Source organism: Anser cygnoides, chromosome 1 (assembly GCF_040182565.1).
Source record: "Anser cygnoides isolate HZ-2024a breed goose chromosome 1, Taihu_goose_T2T_genome, whole genome shotgun sequence".
Classification (NCBI taxonomy): Eukaryota; Metazoa; Chordata; class Aves; order Anseriformes; family Anatidae; genus Anser; species Anser cygnoides.
The window spans coordinates 137,658,627-137,671,704 of record NC_089873.1 but is presented as its reverse complement, the minus strand read 5'-3'; the positions used below and the strand labels follow the sequence as shown (position 1 = coordinate 137,671,704).

Sequence of the window (13,078 nt, the reverse complement as noted above, 5' to 3'; positions counted from 1 at the left end):
TGCCAGGGAAGGCAGTAACTGAGCCTCAGTGAGGTGAAATATCAAGGTATTTCCGAAATCATCAAAAATGGTCTCTCAACTAGCCTGTGGCAGGTGTGGTTTTTCACTTGTCAGAGCTCTGGCTGATCTTCCTGAAAAGTGAGATTTTTTTCTTCAGGACTCTTCCATACTTTGTGCCTTCCAGTCAAGTTTTCTTCCTCTTCTTCTCAGGTCAAATAAGTTTGTTCAAACCTTCTTTGGATATGTAGTGTATTTCTACAATTCATCCTCCTAATTTATCCACATAGGAATGGCAGAGTGTATATAAAAAATATGTATGTACAGGTATATATGCATGTATTATATGTACATGTATAAATGTGTTTATATACAGAGAGAATGCATGTATACAAAGACAAAAATTACGCATACACACACATCTAAAGAAAGAGAGCAGGTCATGCAAACACTTGTACACATAATGGGATCTGGGCCTTTAAAGAAGTCAAGTATAAATGTAGAATGGTGTCCTTAATTTATAATTAAATTGATGTAATGGCTTAATCCTAATGTTTCTATTAGGACATTTTTTTCCTGAGTGAAGAATGAAAGCAGGATATCATACGTGCTGAATATCATGACATCAGATTACTTTTGGAGTGAGTCATTTTTTTGTTACTTCTCTCCCCCCTTCCTCCGCTCCTTCCCCTCCCTTCTCCATTCAACTGTATCAACTGAAACATTTGAAGATACATCAACTTCAAGGTTTATCAACTTCAATTAAATTATTTCTACTGAAACATAGTAAGATTGGCAAAACCCAGAACATTGTCAGTACATCTCAGTATGAAAAGTTACTCTGAGCTACATTTTGCTCTCAGAGATGGTCTGACATCTCTAATTACTGTTAATTTTTTGCTTTCCTGTCTTTAGTGGAAACCCATACAGTGTCAGAAAGTACAATTCTAACATTCATTACTTGAATTTAACTTACAGGATATGTCATCAAACATGAAGAAATCTCTATGCAGGAAGGGCTCAAACCAATCTTTGCTAAGCGAGTCACCCATGATTGAGTTATTTTTCCTTCCTATATTTTTGTATTTAGTTTCGCCTAAGTTACGTATGTATCTGTTGCCTTGTTTTACGTGAGGTTAATCAGAAAGACAGAGAGAGGAAAAAAAAAGCATTCTTCTGGTCCCCTTAAGTAACAAATATTAAGCCTTTCAGTATCTCTGTTTGTGATTATACAAAAAAGCTTTTTTTTTTTTTTTTTTTTAAATGAGCTGGGAATCTTCCTTAACTTCACTGACATACTGTATGAATCAACAGGACTATTTTTATTCTAATAGTAGTTCTTTTCTAGAAGTTGAACTGGATAAACTGAAAACAGCTAAATGTTGCCCAACAGCTTAAGAATGGAACTGAATGTTGTTATAACAGGATACATTTTGTTTTAAAGGCTTGGCACCACACAGCCTAAATACACACAAAATGAAGTCTGAAATACTGAAAAAGATCACAACAAAGAAAATCAAAAGTTAGTCCTGAAATTCTATCATTGCAGATAAATTAGATGCCGTAGGGCCATATATCCAGAATCCCACCTCATGTTTCCTCTCCATTTAACTCTTTGCAACCCTTTAACCCTTTCTGTCAGCACAGCAAGAGAATTTATATGAGTCAAAACACAATGATTAATGAAACAGCATGACATACAGCATAAGTTCACAGGGCTAAACAGACTTACTCTAAGTATCTCTTACAGTACTTCCTATGGTACTCAAGATATTCATTAATGAGGAAAAAGGGATATTTTTCAGACATTTTTCATTACTGTTAGCTTCTTTTCTGTTATTAAACATAGTTGTGTGTTCAATGTATTTTGGTGACTAGGGTATAGATTTTTTTTTTGTGCAAGTTTATGAGAAACACTGAATATTTATGAGAAATATGGTCTAATTGAAGGCAAGTCTTTGAGTCATCCTCAACACAGAGAAAAACCTGCATGATTTCATCTTGCTTTTGAAAGCTGCTACAAATTGTGTTCAAAGAGTTCCTTCTTAAAAGTCTAGAGAATGCGGAATTAAGCCATATTTTGCAAGAAACAAAACTATTATAAAACATTATTTGCCTATTATCTTTCTTAACTTTGCCATTTATAAAGATAACACTTCTTCACCAGAATGATCATTAGACCATACAGCTTTCATGCTATCAAGAGGAATGAATACATGGTGCTTTGCACCAAGAGGTACTGGTTCATTGTGATCCCAATGAGAAAGGCACTCTGTCTAGTATAGCCTAAAATGGCATTTACTAGAACTAACACTATAAAGAAAGGGTAGTATAGATAACCTTATATCCTTTCATATGCTGGAAACGGAGCGGTGCAGTGTCTCTAATTAGGGCACAGCATGCCATGCAGTGCCCATCCCAGGCATGGTTACCCCATTTTGGCCATTAGAGCTATTTTTAAAAATAAAACATCTTCATTCATCATTTTTACTGTGAAATAAAGATATTCACATAGGAACCTTTGCTGTACTGTTACATAAAGGCAAGGCCATACAGGTAGTATAATCACCAGGACCAAGTGGGATCTGCCTGTTGGCTCCAGCTGGATAAACTGGCCAAGTTCATCCTTTGGCCAAGGGATGCACACATCAAAACATAGGCCTGAAAGCCACACTGTGCATGCACAGGGTGCCTGCGACTGCTCATGCTAACAGTGACATGGACCACCTGCTCCTCCATGTACGGTGATCTTCAGGTCAGGATCACTACCTACGGCAATAAATATACACTTACATATGCTGCAGGAAAACATTTGCTAGACTATACAAAAGCACACATGTTGAAAAACTTTGGTATAATACTAAAATCTCACTATATGAGGTATAATGAGATTTTTTTTTTCCCAGTTACTCACAGGGCAAGGTCCAATGAAATGTCAGGTTAAGAATAACATTTTACTGCTGTTGAAAGAGGTTCTTCTGCTTTCAGGTTTCATTCCATATCACGTTATATTTTCTTTCTTGCATGTGGGCATTTCATTAGTTACCATTCCTGGATGAGCTGGTTCAGCTCCAGTTACCAGACAGAAACTTTTGAAATTATGCATTTTTTCATTTTTTTCTTTTTCTTTTTTTTATTTTTTTTTCCTTACCCAGGATTAGTTCTTTACCAAAACAATTAAACTGTTATGAATTGCATTGAACTGACTTGGAGAAATCCCATATTAACAAAAGAAGTGCTGTAAAGGATCTAGGAGAGCAGGTTTTTTTTTTTTTTTTTTTTTTGTGGTAATAAATCAGGTCACCACACTTTGCCTGACTACCTTGTAAGTAATCCTCTTGCTCCACTCCCCAAACATATTGCATTACAGATGTAAGATCTAAAGATGATTAGAAATATGTATTATTTTAATGTTACAGATTAAAATGCTTTACTTAGAATGTGTTAATATGCCTGTTACAGTGTTTTAGTAATTATGTGCATACATCTTCCATGGATACTGTAATAATAGCACAGTAATACTGTCACTACAACTGCCTAGTGAGATTTATCTTCAGATTTTAAACAAGTTACTAGCAGGATTTTTAAAAATACTTGAACATGCTAATGACCTGTTCCTCATACTATGAGGAAACTTCATTAATGTGGTTGTTAAAAAAACAAAAACAAACCACAACAACAAAAACAGTGTTAAATGTGAACCTCAATTTTATGTAAGAAAAGTTACCTTTGCATCAAATATCTGTGACTTGCTTTTTCCTTTACTTTCACAATAGTCAGACTTTCAATTTCCTTAGCAGTTCTCAGGCTCATTTTATCTAAAAAAAAAATGAAACACTTAAACTTCTTTTTGTATACAACTAGGGGTCCAAGTACTTTCATACTGATTTCAGTAGTTTGTTTTACTTGCCTGCTCTACAGTAGTTGTACGCGTTTAGTATCCTTCATTACCAGGTCTCATTCCCCAGGTTAGCGAAAATGTTGTTCACTTTGTCTATTATCACAATTTTTCAGAGAAGCTTATAAAAGCACAGAGCAGTTCTTAGTAGAACAATATAGTAGCTCATCCCCTTGAGCATTTGTGGTAGAACCAAGAAAAAAAAAAAAAAAACAACACTAGCTTTGAGTCAGAGCCTTGATTTATAAATACCCCGGGGAGCAAAGTTAACTGTGAAGCTGGTACATGTGTTGTTAATTCAGGGGTTATGGAATATGCATGTGATGCCAGGTGTGCTTCGAGCGATACAGAGCACCACTGAAGGCAATTACATGTGACAGCACCACTTATTCTTTTAATTTTATAATCTAACTATCCATTTCATATCATCCTACTCCCACACCTGTGTAAAGACTCACACTGTTAGCTCCCATCTCTAGTCCCCAGCAGCTGAGAGACATCACATGTTTATAACTCTATCCCAATTGGTGATCTGACACACCAGGCATTGCTAACACATAAATTCTTTGATATTACAACCAGCTGTGCTTAACAAATAGGGTCATGGAGTTGGGATGAAGCTGTAGTCTGGTACTCCTGCCAACATATATTTCCCTTTATGGAGGGCCTACACTCAAAGAGGTGCTTAGTAGGTGGTACACAGCTGCAGTCCAATGTCATAACATCTTCCCCATCACATTATGCCAGGTGTCAAATGCATCACTCTCACCATTTGAAGAGTGACAGTGGGTCTTGCCTATGGGAAGGGAAGAAACATGAGAGGAATGTCCTCAATTACACACCCCTCCCTCTATTGCACTCTCTGGCTCTCTATTACATCACCTTTGAAACCTAACATGAGACCAACGAAAGAGGTGGGGATGCTCACAGACTAGGTGAATGTTTTGGGTGGCACTTCAGCCATGTAAGTCTATTCTAATACAGTTGTTTATCAAAGTTACTCACATTTATGCTAACTAATACTTCACTGTTGGTGTTACTGGACTGAATCAGCAAGAAAAGGCTTGCAGGGAAAAACAGTATCTTTTGTTAAGAAAATGGGAGTAGTTGAAAAATAACACAAACCTTTAGGACACACAAACCAATCTTCAACTTTATACATCAAGATATGGCAACAAACAAGCCATGATTTTTACCACAAATTATATCCTTGATAATACTCCATGATCTATTAACGTGTTTCCCGATTGTGTGCAATGGCTCCTGTCTTACTGTTTATCTTTTCCAGGGAATATTTCTTTGGGGGGATTATTAACGGGGTGTTAAATGTTCTCTGTGAGGACTTACACCACATTTCATCACTCAGAGTACACTATGGTCAAGTTGCAAACAATGAAAGAGAGAGAATACTGTTACATCACATGACTAACAGTAAAAGTACAAGGCAGATGTGCACAGGTTTTGAGGAAATATTCATATTAGTTGGTTATATTGAAATATGGTGAGTGCTCATTTAAAATATGATTTCTGTGTATTGATAAATAAAAGACAGGTTGGGTAAAATAAATACCTAAAGGCCTGCCAGTCCTTTATTTCTGATCTGTGCAACTCTGTGAATGATCTAATGGGAGGTACCTTTATAAACTTTGCTATTATTTGAATAATAAAGCGATCCTGCTTCTATGCTATAACTGCTTCTAGAAATCTCTCTGTGAGATCTCCACCATAAAAATGTAGTTAAATTGGACATATCTGTTATGAGTACATATCTGCCATTTACTCAATCATTAAGAATTTCTCACAGATTATCATGAAGATTACATAACTAAAAATCACAGGCTTAGATTAAAATTTGAAAACCTTTTCCCAATTCATTGAATTAGTATTTACTACAGTCCTTCTGATAGTTAGCATTTTACACATACATATAAATAGAAATGTAGATGTTGAAGGAACCCCCAAGATTTCTCAGGTTCCTCTCCTCATTGAACAAGGATGTCCAGTGCCTATGACAGATATCTGACTAAACTGCTTTTACCAGTCTCCCAGGATGGGAAATTTACAATGCTTTCAAGGAAAATAATAGTGTTTAATCATAGAATGTCATGGATTGGAAGGGACCTTAAAGATCATCTAACTCCAACCCACCTGCCATAGACAGGGATGCCACGCACTAGATCAGATTGGCCGAGGCCCCATCCAGCTTGGCCTTGAACACCTCCAGGGATGGGGCATCCACAGCTTCTCTGGGAAACCTGTTCCAGTGCCTCACTGCCCTTACAGTGAAAAATTTCCTCCTAATGTCTAGTGTAAATCTGTCCTCTTTTAGTTTAAGACCGTTCCCCCTTGTCCTGTCATTATCTACCCGAGTAAAGAGTCCTTCTCCATCCTTTTTATAAGACCCTTTGATGTACTGAGAGGCTGCAATGAGGTCTCCCCAGAGCCTTCTCTTCTGTAGGCTGAACATCCCCAGCTCTCTCAGCCTTTCTTCATAGGAGAGGTGCTCCAGCCCTCTGATCATCTTTGTAGCCATCTTCTGGACTTGCTCGAACAAGTCCACATCCTTCTTGTGCCGCGGGCCCCAAAGCTGTACACAGTACTCCAGGTCAGGCCTCATGAGGGCAGAGCAGAGGGGCACAATCAACTCCTTTGATCTGCTGGCCACTCCTCTTTAGATGTAGCGCACGATCGAGTTGGCCTTCTGGGCTACAAGCACAAACTGCTGGCTCATGCTGAGCCTTTTGTCTACCAGAACCCCCAAGTCTCTCCGCAGGGCTGCTCCTAATGAGTTCACCCAGTCTGTACTCCTGTCTGGGATTGCCCTGATCCAGGTAAAAGATCTTGCACTTGGACTTGTTGAACCTCATGCGGTTCACATGGGCCCACTTATCCAGCCTGTCCATGTCCCTTTGAATGGCATCTCATCCTGCTGTTGTATCAACTGCAACACTCAGCTTGGTGTCATCTGCAAACTTGCTGAGGTTGCACGCAATTCTATCGTATGTTTTATTGATGAAGATATTGAAAATCACCAGTCCCAGGACAGACTCCTGAGGGACACCACTCATCACCAGTCTCCACCTGGATATAGAACCATTAACCACTACTCTCTGGGTGTGGCCATCGAGCCAATCCCTTATCCACCAGATGGTCCATCCTTCAAATCCATATTTTTCCAATTTAGAGGTTAAGATGTTGTGTGGGACTGTGTCAAAAGCCTCAAGAAGTCCAAGTAGCTGACATCAGTCAGTCCTCCCTTGTCAACTGATGTAGTCACTTGTAGAAAGCCACCAGATCGGTCAGGCATGATTTCCCCTTGGTGAAGCCATACTGGCTGTCCTGGATCACCTCCTTGTCCTGCATGTGCCTTAACATTGCCTCCAGGAGGATTCATTCCATGACGTTCCCAGGCAGAGAGGTGAGGCTCACAGATCTGTAGATCCCTGGGTCTTCCTTTCTACCCTTTTTAAAAATGGGAGTGATATTTCCATTTTACAGTCACCAGGCACTTTGCCTGACTGCCATGATTTTTCAGATATGATGGAGAGTGGCTTGGTGACTACATCATCCAACTCTTTCAGGACCCTGGGATGCATGTCATAGAATCATAGAATCATTAAGGTTGGAAAAGACCTCAAAGATCTTCTGGTCCAACTATCCTCCTACCACCACTATAACCCACTAAACCATGTTCCTAAACACAATGTCCAAGCGTTCCTTAAACACCCCCAGGGATGGTGACTCTACCACCTCCCTGAGCAACCCATTCCAATGCCTGACTACTCATTCTGAGAAGAAATGTCTCCTAATTTCCAACCTAAATGTCCCTATGCCATCAAGGTGCATAGACTTGTAGTTGTTGTGTCAGGAGGTCCTGAACTTGCTCTTTGCTTACAGTGGGACACACTCTGCTCCCCCAGCCCCTGCCTAGAGGTTTGGGGACTTGAGAGATGTGGGAAACCTGACCTAGTGAGGATCAAGGCAAAGGAGTTGTTAAGTACCTCTGCCTTTTCCACATCTGTTGTTAGTAGTTGTCTGTCTTCATTTGTCAGATAAGTTACAGTCTCCTTAGTTTTTCTTTTGTGGCCAATGTACCTGTAGAACCCCTTCTTGTTATTCTTTGCACATCTCTCCAAGTTTACTTGTGTCAGTGCCTTGGCTTTCTTGATCCCATCCCTGCACATCCAGACAGCATTTCTGTACTCTTCCCATGGCACATGGCCCTGTTTCCACCATCTGTGCATTTTCTTCTTTTGCCTAATTTTGACCAGAACGTCCTTGTTCAACCATGCCAGTTTCCTACCTTCCCTGTTTGATTTATTACATATTGGAATAGAGAGCTCTTGCGCTCCATGGAAAATATCCTTAAAGAGTTGCCAGCTCTGATCAGATCCTCTGTCCCTAAGGATCATGTCCCATGGGAGTTCCTCCACTAATTCTTTGAACAGCTGGAAGTTGGCTCTTCTGAAGTTCAGGGTCCTGACTTTGCTCTTAGCCTGGCCCATATCCCCTGAGATCACAAACTCAACCAGAGAACTGCAAACAAGGCTTCCTCCAGTCTTAACTTCTTTAATGAGCTCTTCTGCTTTGGTGAGCACCAGGCCAAGTAATGCTTCTCTGGTTGGTTTGTCTAATATGTGGATGAGGAAGTTGTCCTCAGTGGACTCTAGGAGTCTTCTGGATTGCTTACTGCCTGCCACTTGGCTTTCCTAGCAAACATCCGGTGGTTGAAATCCTCCAGGAGGATGACAGCCTGTGAGCATGATGTTTCCTGTAGTTGGAGCAAGAAGGCCTCATCAACAGGCTCCTCTTGATCAGGTGGCCTACTGCAGACCATAACTACAAGATGTCTGGTCCTTAATTTTTACCCACAGGCTCTCAACCTGGTCTTGACTGTTTCTCAGAGGGAACTTTTCACAGTCTATCGGTTTCTTAACGTAGAGGGCAACACCCCCACCCTTCCTTCCCTGCCTGTCTCTCCTGTAAAGCTTGTAGCCCTCTATTCCAATGTTCCAGCTGTGTGATTCATCCCACCACGTTTCCGTGACAGCAATTAGATCATAGTATTCTAATTGCATTATGGCTTCCAACTCCTCCTGCTTCTTTCCTATGCTGTGTCCATTGGTGTAGAGGCACTTCATCTGGGCTATGGGCCATAACGCCTTTTTAGAGGAGTCCTTCCTAATTCCTAAGGGATTATTCACAGGTGTTTCCCTGCTCTTTTTTAAAGTATTGGTATTCAGGAGTTCTTTTGAGTCACTTACAGGTACATCCCCTTCCCCCACCAAATATAGTTTAAAGCCCAGCTAACGAATCCAGCCAGCTTGCTGCCCAAAACACTCTTGCCCTACTTGGTCAGGTGCGCCCCATCCTGTGACAGCATGCCTGGTCTCTCAAAAGCACTCCCAAGATCGAAGAACATGAAACCTTGATCATGGCACCAGCTACACAGCCAATCATTCACCTGACCCATATGCTGCCTCCTCTTTTTGTCCCAGTCTCCAGCTGGGAGGATTGAGGAGAACACTACTTGTGTTCCTGATCCCTTCAGCGTCTAAAGTCCCTTCTGATATTTCCAAGTCTCCTTCTCACAGCCTCAGTTGTCCCTGTAGGGGACAGAAAAAGCAGGAGCAGGTGACAGTCATCTGGCTTGACCAAGCTCGGTAGCCTGTTTGTGATGTCACAAATACAGGCCCAAGGTACGCAGCAGGTCTACCTTTTTGCAGTTGCCCTTTCCTGGGTCTTGACCATTACCATTGTTATTGTTGACACCCTTTAACTATCATTACAGTTACAAAGTTTTCTTACTACCTAGTCTACAACTTGCTTGCAGTAAGTAACTCAATTATTCCTCATACTAACCTCAGGAAACCTGAAAAAGAACTGTTTACTGTCTTTATACTGACTTCCCACACATTTGATTAACTATGTTTAATACTTTTTTTTTTTTTCTTTTTCCTGAAGCTAAACAAATTTGTCCTATTTCAATTTATCCTTTTAGGTTATCTTTCCTAAAACACTTTCTTGGATTTCTTTCAATTACTTTACATTTGGGCCTGTCTGGGACAAGAATAATTATCTCAATTTCCGTTGAGTTGCTTTACAAAACCTTCCTTTCAAAGTGATGTTTTCTTTGAAATAACATTGTGCAAACTTGAGACACTCCTACTCCTTCCTCACAAATTGTTTGCTGTTTGTGTATTTAATTCCTTCCTTCTGAATAATTTTTTTGCATTTGTATTCACTGAATTAAATTTTTTGATCTCCATTCATTTCACTAAGATCATTTTGAATTGTAATTCTGTTCCCTGCGCTTTAACCTCTTTCAGTTTTATATTATCCACCTATTTTCAGAGTGCCTTCTCCATGCCTGATAGTCGTTAATGAAAATGTGGAATGGTACTGGTCTCAAAAAGCAACATGAGCTGGATTCAGTTGACATGTTTAACTGAAAACCAATTATCATGACTTCTCTTTAAATCCTTTGAAAACATCTGTTCTCCAATTTTATAATAGATCAATCACAGTCCTTTAGTTTGGAGAGAAGAATGTCCAGACTGTATGACTATGTAAGAAAATTTTGCTTAAGATATACCATACCAATTTCTTCCTGTACTCTAGGCTAATTACTTTTTTGAGGAGTTAATTAGTTTGCTTTTATATGATTTGTTGTGGAAACTTCCAGAACAGCTGCTTCCTATCACTGATTTACTCTACAGATGCTCTTTGATTGATTGTTTAGTAATGTATTAAACAAAGTACTTGTCCTGATACCAAAAGTTCAACTGTTTTATGTTTTCTTAACTACAGTGTTAGCTTTTTTTTTTTTTTCAGTTCTCTTGTACCTCACTTGGCCTTCATGAGCGTTTGAAGATAATCACTAAAATGTGTAAGTGAAATGGCTAGTGTTTTAGAAATTTTATCAGATCTTGATTACATGAATAGCCTGTTTATTTCCCTGTTTTTTTTTTTTTTTTTTTTTTTTTTTTTTTTTTTTGCTTTTCTGGCCTATGTTCCTACTTTCATTTTTATTAGTTGTAAGTCATGTTAGGGACATGGTCACTATCAATCTCTTTTTGTGATGGCCAAAGCAAAAAATATATATACAACTCATTTTATTTGTAATCTACACAGCTCTAATGAGACATCTTGTCAGTATGCTTCTCCAAAAGATATCAAACAAATCTTTTTTTTCTCCATTTTCAAAACAAAAAGAATGCCAACTTTTTCTTTCCATGAAACCTATGCAGTACCTCCTTTGATTAATCAAGTAAAAATTGTGAAACCTTCTCAAACCAAGAGCAATCACTCCATTTCCCATCACCTCTGGAAACTGAAAAGGGAACAAGTTCCACTTAAAATATATATATATATATATATATTTTGAATGCATGGCTCGTGCTTGGTCTGAAAGGTGAGTGAAGAATTCTGAATAAAAAATGATTGAAGTATTTTGTCCTCAAAGTAATGTGATTTTTTTCATTGAGTTATTTACCATGGTTTTCAGATAAACATGGAAATAAAGGAGGAAATTATGACTTAAATTCACAGTCCTATGACTGCCTTAATTTAATAGATGTTTCAGCATGTGGAATGACATCCAGACTCAGGCTTAAGAATAGTAATCCTGGACTGACTTGGTCTCCTCCTGAACTTTATTTCTACAAAAGGATTTCAAGGTGGTTATTATGGACAAATGGTATCTCAGCAGAGAAATACAGGACATATGGCCAAACACCGACTGAACGTGAAATACGTTCATCTGATATTTGTTAAGCCATAGTTATTATTTCTTTTGGAATAGAATTGTATTTTATAGGCCTATCACTAGTAATATGATATTATGGTATGATAATATTAGTAATATATAAAGGAGGTAAAGATAAACATAATGGAAACTATAACACTTTAAAAAATGTGAAGTCCAATTCTGAGGGAATTTTGCAAGCTATTAAGTCTTGACTTGAATTAAGAAGTCTTACGCCAAATGTTTCATTTCATATGCCTCCAAAACTTCCACTAGCAGCAAGCAAATTCTGGATTGATGAACACCATGCTATCAAATACTTCATTTGACCTCAACAGATAAAACATTTGATTTCAGATTCTATTTTCTTATAGTTTTTTCCTGCATAATGGCAGTATCTAGAAGTCATTCAGCATCCAAGAATATTTCTAAATTTGTGTGTTTACTGAAAATTGGACGGATGAATAAAAGTGCTTGACTTCTATTTCAATGTTAAAATGAGAACTTCAGACCCTTTTAAAATATGTATTATTATTAAAAAATATATTACCATTTTACAAGAATTTCAATAAAATAAAATTTTAAAATTAAGTAAAGGAACTAAAGACATACCTAATCTGTGACGTGTTTAAGGAAATTGCCCAGATTAGAAAAGATCACATGAATAATCTTGTTAAAATACTTGAATACTTGTCCCTTTCTTCATCAACTCCTCTTTTGAACAGCAGCTTCCCTGCCAGATATATAGGTACACGCCTCACTCTGAGCACTGATTTGCTAATTTAGGGCTCAAGGGTTTAAGAAGAAAATAAAGATATAATAAAATGCTATTTAATTAGGTCAGTAACACAGGTGCAACTTTAATACATTATGCTACCAAAAAAAAAAAAAAAAGCTTTTTACCCTGCACTTAAGATTTCTAAAAAATATTCTATCACATTATCTGATAATCGTTTACAATTTTCAAAAAATAAAAGAATTAGAAAACTTTACATTACTTTCCAACATATTTGTCAATAGAGAAAATCAAAATAAAGCTTTTATTCTCATCATAGTTTTAAAACATAAGTCTTCTGACTGATTGGAACTTTAAAGACTTCAGGAATATATTAGAGTATCCAAATGCTTTGAAGCATAGTTAACTTTTTCAGAATTCTGATTGGAGTTGTGTGTTGCAACATGGGCATACTCAGCCTCTTTTAGCAATTCTTTCAACAGAAAAATAGATACATCTTATTAAAATTATGCTAAAATATATTAAAATAACCATCCTCGACTGGAAGAAAAGTATTGAAATTGTAAATGTATTGTTAATTATATATAACAGAAGTGTTAAGTTTTTATTAGGAAACCATGTATAGAAGCATAAAAAGTATGTACAACAGTATATGAATTCTGTTTTTTGACTTAATTTCACACTCCCAGTGTTTGGAGTT

The 13,078-nt window shown here is 37.9% G+C and overlaps 1 long non-coding RNA gene across 1 annotated transcript; it reads right to left on the bottom strand.

The window, feature by feature from the left end:
• Window positions 1–2,220: 2,220 nt before the first annotated feature.
• Window positions 2,221–4,908, bottom strand: LOC136786913 (uncharacterized). The gene is made up of 3 exons (XR_010826526.1): window positions 3,908–4,908; window positions 3,725–3,815; window positions 2,221–2,766 (listed from the first exon to the last, which is right to left on the bottom strand). It is a non-coding gene; the product is annotated as an uncharacterized lncRNA (long non-coding RNA).
• Window positions 4,909–13,078: the final 8,170 nt, after the last annotated feature.